Source organism: Amphiura filiformis, chromosome 5 (genome assembly GCF_039555335.1).
Source record: "Amphiura filiformis chromosome 5, Afil_fr2py, whole genome shotgun sequence".
NCBI lineage: Eukaryota > Metazoa > Echinodermata > Ophiuroidea > Amphilepidida > Amphiuridae > Amphiura > Amphiura filiformis.
Genome location: NC_092632.1, coordinates 25,050,340 through 25,065,500, shown reverse-complemented (window position 1 = coordinate 25,065,500; position 15,161 = coordinate 25,050,340). Strand labels below are relative to the sequence as shown.

The following is a 15,161-nucleotide window of genomic DNA, read 5'->3' as shown; positions in this document are numbered from 1 at the left end:
CTTTCTTAGTTAACGCGGCTTTCAGTGTTAGTTTATAGAATACTCGTTTTACTGTTTTAATTGTGATTTTATCTTCTAGTATTTGTTGTCCTATGCACGTCGCCTATACTGATGAACTTGATAGTAAGTAGCAATGGTATTAATTATATTGCAAGAAAAGACCTAATTGCATGACCTCTACAATATAATGGAAATATCAATAGCCTTACATCAAAATTTGACTATATCAATAAAAGTTAACTCTCTTCGTAGAACTTGCCTAAAACAAAAAGTAACCTCCCCTGAAAGATTTTTGCCCTTGCACTGAAAGGCTAACTAACCAACCAAATTACTTATGAAAATCTAATGACCACCATTTGCGCTCATTTCAGCTAAACACCTGCCATTAGGGACGCACCATTAGATATTATCGGGGGGGTGAGGTTCCGGATTTTTTTTGAAAAAAAAAACTGCCTCACTGATGAGTAGAAAAAATTTTTCCCTACCCAACTCAGTATAAAGGTATACATTAAAATTGAAAAAAAAAAAAAAAAACACTTTAAAGGCGGCGAAAAGGCGGCCTGACCCTAAATCCCTAGCCCCTAATAATATCTAATGATGCGTCCATTACCAGGGATAGCGTGGACAATCAAACTTACAGGGTGGTAAGGCCAACTGATATTTGTGTTTGCTCATATACAAACATATTTGCTATATGTGAGCGTACACTACGAATGAGCCGTAAAGTCGGCAAATTGTATTCTGAGATACAGTGTAAAATATACGTGATGGTCGTATTCATAGGTACCTTAATTAGGCGCGACATGTTTCTCATTTAATAGCGTTTAAACCAATCAATATTCCTATTGCGGATGAGGACAATAATCTCCTACCTATTTCTATAGAATCATTAAATAGCTCTATTCTTTGTTTGCTTTGGCTAAATCCTGTTCAAGTGGTGGGTTTCAATTGCATTGCATTTTGTCAGGTATGTATAACCAACAACAAAAAAAATGGAAAAAGAGACACATGTAGAACCGAAAAAAGGTATCATTTTGTTGGAGGAACAGAGTTCAACAAACCATAACCCCAGCTTCTGGATATCATTTGAAGTCAAATGATATACCATTTTAAAGCTTATGATATATATTTTCTAAACACGAAATAAAACAAAATTGACCGGGGCCGACTTTACGGCTGATTCGTAGTGTCCGGTCACATATATTAAATTCAAATTTTAGATTTTAGATTTCCCCCTTTCAATAATTATTTAGTCAATAGTGACATCGCGTGACAGATGTTGGTATTTATTTTGGTATCACTGCTTTTATTTGAATAATACATTCGTATGCATATTTAGCACACAAATATTTTTTTTTCTCTAACCGCAGGTATTTATCTCTTACTCCTACATTACTGGCAAACCTCTGGAGCCCAATACTACATTTGCCGCTCTTTCTTTGATGAATTTACTCCTAGAACCGATGTATCATATACCAATGGTCACTTCGTTTTTAGTGAATGCATTTGTTGGTGTACGTAGATTTGAGGCATTTTTGCGGCTCCAGAAACAGAAAGGTCTCATGAAATCCAATGGACGGAGTATTTTAACAAACATGAGGTAGGTTTTGTATTACAATACTGTTGAAAATTATGTGATAATTGTTTGTCTGGTCATACGGAATCTATGTATAGTTTACTCTACCTGTGAAGTTTACTTACGACTCGTTATTAAATTGTTAGGATTAAGTGATATAGCGTTAGGATTATAGTTGGTGTGACAGCTACAAATTGCTCAGGATTAATGATTTGGGAAAGGAACTTGGGGAGAATAGGGTTAGAAGATGAGGGTTTGATTAGGTTAGCGTTAAGCTTGTGGATTATGGCTGGGGTAACAAGCGGTATGATATATTACTTGCTCCAAATACTTTTATGTGTAGATTTCCACTTCAATCTGCTTTTTTACTTGCCAGTGTACTTCACATCACTTTGGAAATTAATAACTGTGAATACAAAATATTTCTTTTTCAGAAAAAGCACAGTGATCACATACACCAAAAGAAGCGACAGAATCACCCTGCCAACGAGAAAACTCCCATTCTCCAAGCAAATGGTACAGATTATGAGAGTGTTTTGTCCCAAATTGACCAAGAAGGAATGCGGTTAACCCGTGGATTAAAGTGTACTTACGCGATTAAGGTATTTGCAAGTCAAAATCATTTAAGATGGCCTTATAGCATAAATATTCAGTTTTCATCGATTTGGAAATTTAAGGTTTGTCGTTATGGTTGATGAAGAAAATTGGCATGGTAAATTAAATGAGGCGTTCTCAATAACTGCTCATTATTCTTTTTTTCAGAAATCTGCCGTACTAGTTGGATTCCTTGCATCATTACTAAAAATATGAACTATTATGTACTTATCATCATTACGCTTTGGAATAAAACATTCATAATGCTCATGTCTACAAGACGAACAAATATGTTGGTTTGATCATGGACTTGCGGAACAGACTTATGACGCCAAACTTTTATGCAAAAGAAAAGGATTTGTAAAAAAAACCTTAAGTACAACCACGACTGCTTTTTCGAAAAATGCTCTGGCTTTAAACTTTTTGGATTCCAATTTCCCTTTCAAAATGTTTTTTGTTTTCTTTTTTAAAATGAATTCAATGCAAGGTACATTTTCTTGTTCAGTGTTGAATGTTTCCATGTATTGGTATTTATGCTCCTGTGGAGATATGGGGATGGCATTCTGTCTACTCGATTCTCTAGTCTGGATTATGTGTTTACTTTTCAATCATTTTGCTTAATATTTGTATTAATGATTGCAATAAAGATTTAAATGATCAAATAAAATATATCCTATGTAGCTGTATGTTAACAATCGTGTGCTTGTACTTTATTTCAGATTGTAAATGGAGATTTCACGTGGGGTAGTGACAGTTCTGCGTCAGTTCTCAAAGACATTAATTTGGAGATACCCTATGGTAAGAGTCGAACGCAAATTTAATTGATAATAATAATAAAAACCCGCTTATATAGCGCTTTCAGTCCGAAGACCTCAAAGTGCTTTACAAAACAACAAAATATTAAAAAACATCTACAGATCTCCAAACAACAGCAGAAACAGAACGAAGCAACCGGAGAGCTGGTTGATGGAGATCTGTAGGCGACAACAAAATATCTTAAACTACAACAAAATATAAAGCACCAACATAATTAAGCATACGCATGACAATCAATAACAAGATTGCAGTATAATTACGGTATCATGGTATTTGTTTAAGTGAATTAAGTATCATATACATGAACAATATTCGTGATGTTTACGCACGTCCCAACTTACACCTAAATGGAATTATCTAAATCCGTGGTGTTTGTATGGTCAACAGAGCAAATTTTGGCATTATACAAATATTACATGCCTATGAGTGTGATAGTACAAAATATATCATGAGGTCAAATTTTGACTTTTCACGAGGCGTAGCAGAGTGAAATAGATCAGTCAAATTTTGACCAAATGATATATTTTTACTATTACACAAATATTGGCATGTAATATTTGTTTTATATCATGATATCACATGGTTTCTTTTCATTCCATGTGATAGTAACAACTATCACACGGCTAAAGTCACTGTAGTCCTGATATAATATATCTTATTCAGACATCCATGACATTAGAGAGATTGTGATATTTCTCCCGGATATTATCATTGCCAAAACAAATATGTTTATTTTTTTTTTTATTTTTTTATTTTATTAATCTGGCAATTAACAACATAATTGAGACAAACAACAAATTGGGTCTACTGAGCTGCCAGGGAACACTGAAAGCACAAAAGAGCACTGTCACCACAAGGCGCAGCGCTCTCAACTCAGCAGACCACACACATACAAATCATATTGGAAAACAATACAAAAGGCATCAATTAATCATCATGCTCCATATAGTGAGATTTGAGACTTGCTACAGGTGAGATATGAGTCTCTGACTTCGGATGGAATTGAAGACCATAACACTGGAAAATTAACTTAATTAAAGCTTCATGTCTCGTATTAACACACCACCTGGAAAAAAGAAAGGGATTGGCATTAGAAAGACATGAACAAGCGAATGAAACAGACAAGTAAGTCCTTCTAGTTGTCAAAGTTGTGAGATTTAGAGTTCTGTCCTCGTATGATTGATCCCCCCTACGTTGACAAAGAACTGACCTAGTAGCACGATGCTGTATTTGTTCCAATTGATCAATATTACATTTCTTGTAAACATTCCAAACAGGCGAGCAGTAATTTCGGTACATATAATAGGACCACTTCATGCCTTGGCCTTTATCATGACTTTATTTTCAAAATGATACTTTTCACGTGTGCAAAATTAGTAAAAAATTAGTAAATTTCAACGTCCACCGTGCGTTTACTCCATCAAAGATGCAAATCAAAAACTCTTTTTCTATACAACCAATCCCACACGCACTTCAATGATCAATCTCTACATATGAACCATATGTATGAACGAAGTCAAATTTTCACACTCACTGTTGCTTTATTTCTTTAAAACAAAATGTACGTAAGGAATTTTCAATAGTAGCAAAATACACGACCTCGCTCTGTTACTGGATAGTGATTTTGAATAGATAGACGAGCGTACGATCACGGCGTTTGGAAATTGCAACCTTTCTATTAAAGACCCATTCAGTGATCCTAGCGCAAGTGTGAAAAAATTAAAATTGTTTATAAATTGCTTAAAAGTGAAGGTTAAGTCATTCAAATTGTCATTTGATATTTTTGAAATGACAAATTTGGCAAAACAACGAAGAAAACAGCAGTATACTGACGAAGTTGAAGCCCCATTCAAATACATGTAGCTAATTTAGATACTGTCAGTATCTAAATTACAGATTCGTGTAAAATGTCTTATTTTGTCTTAAATACGCGGCTTTCGGTTGAACCACTCGCAGGCTATGTTGGCACATCTATGACAATGACAAAGGTACCAAAATCTGAATTTTGATGATTTTTACGATCGTCCGGATGAGCAAATCACTGAATGGGCCTTTAAGTCCATGGGACTCCACGATAAATCGCCAAAATAGTCAATGATGTTTCTGTCAATTTACCTTGTAATTTTGGCTATAAATTGACAGAAACCTTTCCTGACATTTATTACTACTATTATTTTAGCATTTTAAATAAGAACAACAAAATTAAAATTGGATGGAAATCGTACATTATGGCTCTGTCTCATGATTCTGAATGAACTGTGATGTTATCAAGTGAAACCACCTCAGGCATTATTATAAATGTTTTGAGTCAGTAGTCGAAAAAAGACAAAATATGAACCAAATTCTGGACTCACCAACGATTTTTTTTCAGTAACGTTGCGGATCTTTATCAGACTATGCAGAGTCTTGACTTGATGGTTTAGATACAGAGGATGATTTAAGGAAGCCCCATCATGCACTGTAAAAGTGTTATCACTAGAGTTTCAACTGCCACTTTACTTTTCAAATCCCATTGAACTCTGTGCAAAAGATGTTGTTTTAGAATTGCCCGTGTGTCATTATTACTTGGTCGATTTCAGATCTAAAGTGATGTATGCATGAAGGATAATTCACAACCTCTGTAGATAACATAAAATGTGAAATCGACCAACCTTTTAAAGGTTTTTTTATTGTAAATATATCTGTCCAAATTCAAATTTAACCATGCACGTGTGTATGCAGTGCGCGGCAGTGGTGTCATGTTCACTCACACAGCTGTGCTAACCGCAAGACTTGCTGGGAAGTGCTTAATTCATCCTCTGGTTTAGATACGTAGACTGACGGAAGTGAAGTTCAGAAGGAGAAAGATCATATCAGCAGTGCCCTTCAACAGTGCGGCTACCCAGACTGGGCCTTTGAAAAAGCCATCAAAACCAGAGATACCCCACAACAGAACAATACGGGAGGTGGCACAGCTCGCAAAGCCAGAGTCACGTTACCTTAGGGGTGGTGCAATAATTATGCCCGTACCCCGGGGGGGGGGGGGTGAATTCTCAAAATGGTCTGTCAAAATTGTTTACCCCCTTTGGCCGTGCCAAAAACCTTTAGCCCCCTTTCGACGTGCCAAAAACCTTTGCCCCCCTTTTGATGTGCCAAAAAATCTTTGCCCCCCCCCCCTTACACATGCAAGATTTTGGGGAACTGGAATTTAAAACCTTAAATTGTTGTAACATATAATGCGAGCGCAGCGAGCAAGAAATTTTGCATATTTGAACGTGTTCGTAACGTTTTCCTACGCCTTTTTAGGGCGTAATATAGAAACTGTGCCCAAATATCTGTGCCAAAAATTGCTGGCCCCCCCCTTTCGACCTGCCAAAAATCGCTTGACCCCCCCTTTCGACCTGCCAAAACTTGCTGCCCCCCCTTTTGGCCTGCCAAAAATCTTTGCCCCCCCCCTATAATTCACCCCCCCCGTACACATAATTATTGCACCACCCCTTACTCAACAGGCCTTTCAGAGAGATAAAAGCACTTTCAAGTCGTTCGCCATAGCTATCTCCTACAAGCCTTCTAACAATTTACGGAGCAAGCTAGTTCACGTGAAAGACAAACCCCCAAAAGACAAACAATCTAACGTTGTGTATGGTCTAACTTTAACCAGCACCAGAGTGGAAGCTCCAACGAAAACCAGGACTCTGCAGTCTTCACTCACTCAAAACTCTCTGGCCACCAATTCAACCCGACGACATCATCATCTTCGATAAGGAGGATGGTTTGAGAGGCGGTTAAAGAAGCCATCCGGGAAAGAGCCGAACAGTCTGCACTCAATAAGAAGGGAGGTCTCTGTTTCCTACTATCACTATCACACGCCTAGGACCCCATCACGTAACCAAACCATCAGTCAAGTCTCTGCACAATCTAATGAAGACCCGGCGAACCACTAGCAACGTTACTGAAAATATCGTTAACGAGTCCGGAATTTGATTAATATTTTGTCTTTCGTAAGCATTGTTAAACAACCATGTCTTTATTTGCCTTGATATTATTTTAGGTGTCCTAACGATGGTTATAGGAGGTGTAGGCAGTGGTAAATCATCGTTAATCTCTGCCATTCTGGGTGAAATGACAACTCTTAAAGGATCTATAACATTTGGTACAAGAGAGTAAGTTATTCATTCAAAAACTATGTCCTCTATTCATTGGACCCCTTCCCAGGATCGCTTTCATCATGTAAAGTGTGTTAGGTACGTTCCCGTTAAAAGGTTCTGGATCAGATGCAATTCCTTTAATCCCTTTCCTTTAGGATAAGTGGTCACAATCTACGGTCGTATTTAACCAAAACGTCATTGCTGTCCTGGATACAAGAAATATCAAATAATCACTGAATCACGATCGATCCAAAAATCGGTGCGTGAAACACACTCAATGACTTTTGCCGGTATTGTTTAATTCATACTTTAGTCAGAAAAAGAACCTTATTGTGACTGTTTCAAGAAGGGATATTTGAATTGGCTCCTATATCCGTTACTTTTTATGGCCAAGACTAGAAAACTTCTTACTCATATTTATTTGTTTAACCAAACAAGTTGTTTGGTTATCAAAAACTTCCTTCACCCAATGGAATTTGGGGAGCTGCACAGATAATTGGTGGATGTTACAATCTAAATGCGGATAGGTGTGCGCCGTTCGGCAGCAACTGGCCTAGTTGATGCGACGTGATTGTGATGATTCACCATTGCAGCGAAATTACAGCGCTTTGAGTCCTCTAAGATCTGGAGAAAGGCGCTTTATAAATACAAAATTTATTTATTTTATTTTATTTATTATTATCACACGAAGGTAAATAGAATTCTATGTCACATGATTAACGTCATTTCTTTGTGTGACTTTTGCGTTTCAGAAATGGGATTGATTCACCATTCTCTACGGGTGTTGCCTATGGAGCGCAGAAAGCGTGGCTAATGAACGCAACATTACGCGATAACGTGTTGTTTGGAATAAATTATAATCAAGGAAGGTATACATGTTGTTGTTTAAAAAGATTAACCGATCACCATGGGCTGTACCTAGTGATTTATACCGTCTTCTTTCGTACCCCTAAATGTTTCTTAATAAAGAGTATAAAGCTAGTTTCCTATTTTTCTGTCTTTCCGTATTGCAAACAATAGTGTCTCTTGTCCCATCAAGGAAGAAATGCAAGTTTAATTTTTCATTGTTTCCAATATCTTGATAAGATATCGTAAAGTAATAGACTCGTGTGCCTTGAAACCAGACATCGACATTTTACCGGGTGGTGATATGACAGAAATCGGTGAAAAGGGAATCAACTTGAGTGGTGGCCAAAAACAACGCGTCAGTGTTGCAAGAACAATGTACTCCAATAAACCGATCGTGTTGCTGGTAAGTTAATTGCGTGAGTTGGTGAAGAACACACTGAATGACAATATATCTTAAAGACTGTCATTCTAGTACGAGGCGCTAAGGGCTTGGGATTTTATATTAACTACCATAGTAATAGGTTCAAACAATTTTTGATTATATCGCGATGCACTACAAGCAAGTTGCACTCATCACCTGTGCATATCTGCAATCATAGATTGCAGGAGCCCAATACGTGTAACAAAAGCCCAGATGCTGTTCATTGTCTCAGTGTGAGGATAGAAAAGAGAGGAACATGATGTTTCGGGCTAGTACATTGTATCCTTCTACATGTATATAGGACGATCCATTGTCAGCATTAGACGTAAATGTAGGAGGTCATTTGTTTCGTGAAGGCATCATGGGAAGGCTACGAAAGGCAAACCGGACTGTGGTTCTTGTGACTCATCAGCTGCAGTATCTTCAGCAAGCTGAGAAGGTAGGTATTGTGTACGTGGTAGCTATATTTGAATTGGTAAATGGGATGTGTTTGGTAAAGATCATAAAGCTATGCCTCTATTCGTGAATGTATATTCGCACAGCTTTAAAAGAACCATAGAAGTAAACATACCATGAATCATAATTATGAGAGACTGCTTAATCATATGAATACTTTTGTGGCTTTGAAACCATGTGGATTACAGATCATAGTAATGAAAGAAGGACAAATAACCTTCCAGGGAAATTTTGATGACATGGCGCGTTCTGATCCGAAGCTGTACCAAAGGTGGCAACAGGATATCGTTGCAGCCACTGATTCGGAATTATCGGATGGTTTGTCTGAAGAGGATTCAACGGCGGAAGAAAGACAGATTATACGGAGACGGGTCTCTGAATCTCTTTTGAAAAGTCAATCGGAACACAGTATGAGCAAATCTATCTTGGCTATGGAAGGTAATGTCTGTTCTCTTATGTATAGAAAAATATAATATTGCAACTATTCTGGGTAAAACAGAATATACTGGCCTGTTCTAATGACGACCACAACAAATGAGGATGGTGTTTGAAATCTAGACTACAATCAGTTCACAAGATGGGTAAAGTTTACCCAATTTTGACCGTTACCCAACTTTAGCCCAACTAGTAATAAATGTGTGGTAAAATGTTTATGTATTTTCAATGAAATGTTTTTACCCAATAGTTGAGTTGTTCATAATAGGCCAAAAATAATCAAGCCAATTACAAAATTCAAATGATTAATAATTATGTGTTAATATTGATTGCAATAAGTTGTATTATAAGTCAGATGATGCACAACTTAAAAATTCCTATCACCATAATTTTAATACAGTAGGTAATACAATTTTATGTCACAGAATCATCAAAAGGCAAGCTCATTCAAACAGAAGAGTTGGCTCGGGGTTCCGTTTCTGCAAATACTTATTGGTATTATACTCGCAACATGGGGATGTTTTGGGCGATTTCGTTTCCATTTGCACGTATGTTGCTAGAAACTTTCACCGTAACAAGAAATTTCTGGCTGTCGGATTGGGCTGAAGCTGGACTTGACCCAAACAGAACGGTCAGTACTTGTGTTATCTAACTTTCCGATATAAATTTTATAAAATATATATTACTAACAATGTCACTGACCTAGGCTGGCGTGGCACTTCAGTCTCTGATAAAGATAATGAACTGAGTGCAATACATTAGTCAAGAACCTATCGGCTCTCGAGCTAAATGCAATAACTCCATGGCAAGTGCGATTATCTTGACGAATGCATTTGCACGAGTACATTATGCGTCATAATTCGAGTGTAATTAGTTGATGTTAGTATTATTATGATCTGCATATTTTTATATTTTTGTGTCAAGTAAAGAACAAAGGTAGTAAAAAATATATATTTGTCATTGATATGTTGGATGGCTCTGGAATTATTTAAATTTCATTCAATGTTTTTATTCACATACTATTTTTATGTTGGTATTTTGAAGCTTGGAGATATCAATCAAGAGTATGTAGGTCCGTACATAGGATTTACATGTGCATGTATTGTGATGGCGATGGTCTCAAATATTAGTTTGCTGTTTTCTACGTGGAATGCTGCAAAAGATGTGTACTTGCGAATGCTGAGAAATATTACAAAAGCACCGAGCAGGTACAGTAATAACCGTATTGAAATATAGAAATTCCGTCGTTAGAGAACCTCTTACAGTCTCAGTCCAAAACAGAAAAGCAAATTGTGTGACGGACTCGAAGGATTTAGACAGTGATATTAGTACCGGTTACATCATCAGTCCAGTTTGAAAGCTATTGAAAGACCTAGACTCGAAATGCTAAACCATTTTCACCCTGCAGTGACGTTAGTGCGCAATTCATTGGGAGCAGCATTGAATCTCTAGCGTTCGCTCAAAGCTAGTGTGCACACGCACACGTTTAAAGACGCCGGATAGACGCCTTAACGTGTTGATGTCACTGCCACATGCGGTGAAAAAAGTAAACATAAATGGTGCTAGCTCCAAATATCCAATGCCAGCTACGCTATCACTGGTGTGGTTGGATGTTGATATGTGAGAGTGTGAGAGTGCGCTTGCTTCTGTTGGACATAATGTCTGCTATTACTTTGCCTTTCTCTATAGATTTTTCGACACCACACCAATCGGAAGGATACTAAACAGATTTTCAAGTGACACCCAAATTATTGATACAGTAAGCCTCCTATTTTCTTCCATTGAATTTTACCGTATCTGTTAGTGGTTTGTGTCACAGAATAGGAAACTGATAAACCACTTCTCCGATAAAACACCTTCTGCGCTCGGTATGGTCTTTGACACTGACTGTAACTATATTTTGTTTTTAGTAATTTTAGTAAGCAAAAAGAAAAAATCCAACATGACAGGTATACATGTACAAGTCTTGCATGTACTGAGAGCATAATCATCAATATGGAAGACTGATGTAGGCCTACACCAGTCCGGCAGCCAATCAATGGAAGGTAACTTTGATGTCGGGCTAATTAAATAACATGCTCTACAGGTCGCCACCAATTTAGTACGCAATAAAGTACGTCGACCAGGTATAGGTTCTCACAAGCCTATAATTCCACCCCGAGAATAGACCGACAAAATATACCTCAAAACATACCAAAAGTGTATACATTTTTTATCATTAACCATAATACGCTATATTTTAATTTTTTACAGAAACTAATTATTACACTCGGGTCGCTAGTTCACTTCATTTGGAACTTCGTTTTTGCAATTATCGTCAATTCGATCATAACGCCTATATTTATCGCAGAAATCATTCCCATTGTTGCCATTTATGTCGTCTTAGCTGTGTACTTTATTCGAAGTTCAAGGTTTGTATTTATTTCAAACGGAAACTAATTATATAGACTAATGTACATATTATAGGCAACCTAACTATTAGGTTATTACAAACCAATGAAGTCAATTTTCCGATAATATCATAGTCATGCATTTTCATCGCTCGGGAGTTATCGGAATTTCTTCAACTCGCAAAAGCGACGTTTAAGCGCTTGATCGGCTTGACTTTTTGGAAACGGAAGTAAACATTGAGAATACGTGAGAATCGCTTTTCTGCAAATCGAACGAGTATAAATTTAGCTTAAGGCTGAGATGTCCGGAAGCACTGGCAGCAGGCAAAAACTCATTTTACATTTAGGCTTTTATGCCACCTACAGGGAACAAATTTGGCTTTTTTAGCACTTTAATGAAATTTATTATTCATGGTGTGTTACAGGCCCAGATTGACATATTCTATGCCTATATCAAACCCATGACGCCCATAGAGCGTATATAAGTCGCCAGCCAGAAACTCTAGAAATATCCAGTAGCTTAAGTATGCAAAAGGAACCAGATAAGCTTTAAAACTGATAATTTATAAACTGATACATGAACACATTTGGAAACCATGAGCAGTAAACCGGCTGTGTGAAATATCCAGTGTATTTTTCCAATGCTCAGCGCCTTATCACTAAGTAAACAATTTTAATAACCTTGCTCACCAATCAGTAAAGCATATTATAATCGTGTGATGGCTGGTAGCCAACTGCAAACATGCTTAGAAAAAAGGTTTTAAAAAGTCCTGGCTGCTACTGTCTCATTACAAGATTAGATGAGTTAAATTATTGTCCTTGTCATATGGGCAGGATTAGAAAAGGCATACAAACGAGAGTATGAGATTTATTATTTACATTGTTCTAAAAGAGAGTATGAGATATCAGGAATTATTTCCTGGCCTCTTAACCACAGAGTTGGCGGACTACAATAGCTATTCAAGACACATGGTTTGTAAGGGATAAACTATGCATATGAGACGTGGCACACCGACATCGCCCGGTTAACATGGTTAATAATTGCATTATACAGCCAGAGACACTGAAATGAATACCCGGGATCGATACACGTGAATGTACTATGCACGATTGATATTCAGACGATAAATCTTTGGATACCGGGATAGAAAATGAGGAATATCTCCCGTAAATGATTTCGTATAAAGAAACCAGATTTGGTTCCTTGCACTTGAACATATATGTTCAACGGATATTATCGTCGTTAGCTAGCGTCTTGAGAAAGAAGCTTGCGTCTTGACTCAAAAACTGACAAAAATATTCTGATTTTTTTATGTGAGCACTCACTCACATGGCGTATACACACAGAGGTCACACACACCCCAGTGTGAGCACTCACTCACATGGCGTACACAAGTTCACTTTACACACAGAGAAGTCAATTACCGAGCTATTGTCAGTAGCCTTAGTCGGGATGTCCCTCGGCTCATTATGCGTCTCAAAGGTCGGAACAAAATGGCCATGCGTGGATGTGGATTCAACCTACCATGGCGATTTCTGCCATGAATATATCGGGGCACTGTGCGTGGGTTCAAGAGAAGTTATAGTTCATTGTGTGAACAAAGAATGTGACATGCTGAAGTAACAACGATTACACTCACAATTGGCCCGAAGCTTATTAGACAAGTTAGGGAAATCCTACATACGTCATACATTAATAGACACGTTTTGACAATACATAATCACGATTCACGATAATGCTAAATGAATTTTGTTTTTTGACCTAGAGAGCTTCAAAGATTAGACAGTGTTACGAGATCACCAGTATTTGCCCATTTCTCTGAGACTCTGGGCGGACTAATAACAGTACGGGCGTACAGGTAACTTATGTGAAAACAGTGTAACCATAGTAGCATTTAACAAGTCAAGATCACAGCATGGGGAGTTATGACAAAAGTCAATACCATTATTAACAGATGAGTACACATTTGATTAGATTCTACTGATTTTGTAGCACACTGCAGTTACTGTCCGTTTTCCTATACACAATACACAGTGCTCTCACCATTGACGCGTGACCTCTACAAATGATGTATGTTGGAAGAATGGACACTTGCCTAGTTAACATCACTGTGTGAAAAATAACCGGCCAATATTTAATTTATTCTCCAAACTTCTAGCAAATATATTTCTCTAACATGACCTAAAATTACAGCTAGGTTAGATGTTCAGAAATGGTCGCACTTTTGTAAAATATGAGTGAGGGCAAGGCATAGCTAGCCAACTCCCCGTGTTAATTGAATGGAGATTTGACCGAAAATATTGGTATCGGACCGCTCACTTCTGAAGGATGCCACAAAAAAAACGGTACAAGCTACATTTAAATTATTCTATGAAATTCTAGAAAATATAGTTTTGTAACATGTCCTAAATTTTTAGCTAATTTAGGTGTTTGGAGAGGGTCGCACTTTTGTGTTTTAGGAAGGATATGTAAACGACAAATAACACCAAAAATATGAAGAAATTATTTCCAAACTGTGTTAAGTCAACAATCATTATGTTGCTCATTTTCAAGAATGCTGGTTGACAAAAAGCAGGCCATTGTCTCATTTCGTGAACAAAGGTCCACATACCATTGTGTCCTTCCGTTTCCTTTATAATCGGTTACCCAACTGAAGCTATAATACCAGCTTTATTGCGATATCGCACATGCAAAAACAGACACATGTGCACAACCAGAGAAGATCCGATTTAATCAGTTGAGCTGTTTCAATGAGTGTTATCTTGGTTTAATAGCTTTTAATGGGGTTTAAGTCCTGCAAAGGTCGAGATGAATTCTACTGTAGACATGACTGCATCATGGTATTAAAATGCACCGAGTCACTTGCAAATTAATACGGACCGATACATATTCCAACTGACCAATGGACGTCGAATATTCGATGCAACTAGTAATTGTTATTCAATCTGCTTGAAGTCATCTTCTAACAGAAAGCTTGGTAATTGGTCAGCGACTTTGCGTCACCTAAAAGTGGCTTCTCACATTTGCTTTTGGTCTATCCATTACAATTAGTTATTTTTGTTTTCATTGCTTTGTTCTAAAAATATATATCGCAGCAATTGTAACAATACTAATCATGTTTTCTTTACAATTTATGGCCATTTACTTCAGGGAGCAGAAGAAGTTTTTTGGCACTTTGCTCAGGAGAATTGATACAAACAATACAGCTTTTCTGTATCTACAAGCTGCTTATGGATGGCTGGGACTACAAATGGTAAAATTTAAACTACAAATTAAATGATCAGACACTGATAATTCTGATTTGCATTCTTCGCTTTGCCATTTGCAAAATGTAGTTTGCAATATGCGAAACTTCTGGTCAAAGGTTATCAACTTTCGGTCAATGGCCAAAAGCGTGATTTTCGCTAAAAATGACATTCCTTCCACAAATTACATAGCCGATGACGTCACGTGCACACAGGCATCAGCTATAGCCAGTGTCTAAAAGTTGTTATAC

General features: G+C 37.3%; 1 pseudogene; it reads left to right on the top strand.

The window, feature by feature from the left end:
• Positions 1 to 15,161, top strand: part of LOC140152849 (ATP-binding cassette sub-family C member 9-like) — a 48,066-nt pseudogene that overhangs the window by 16,798 nt on the left and 16,107 nt on the right.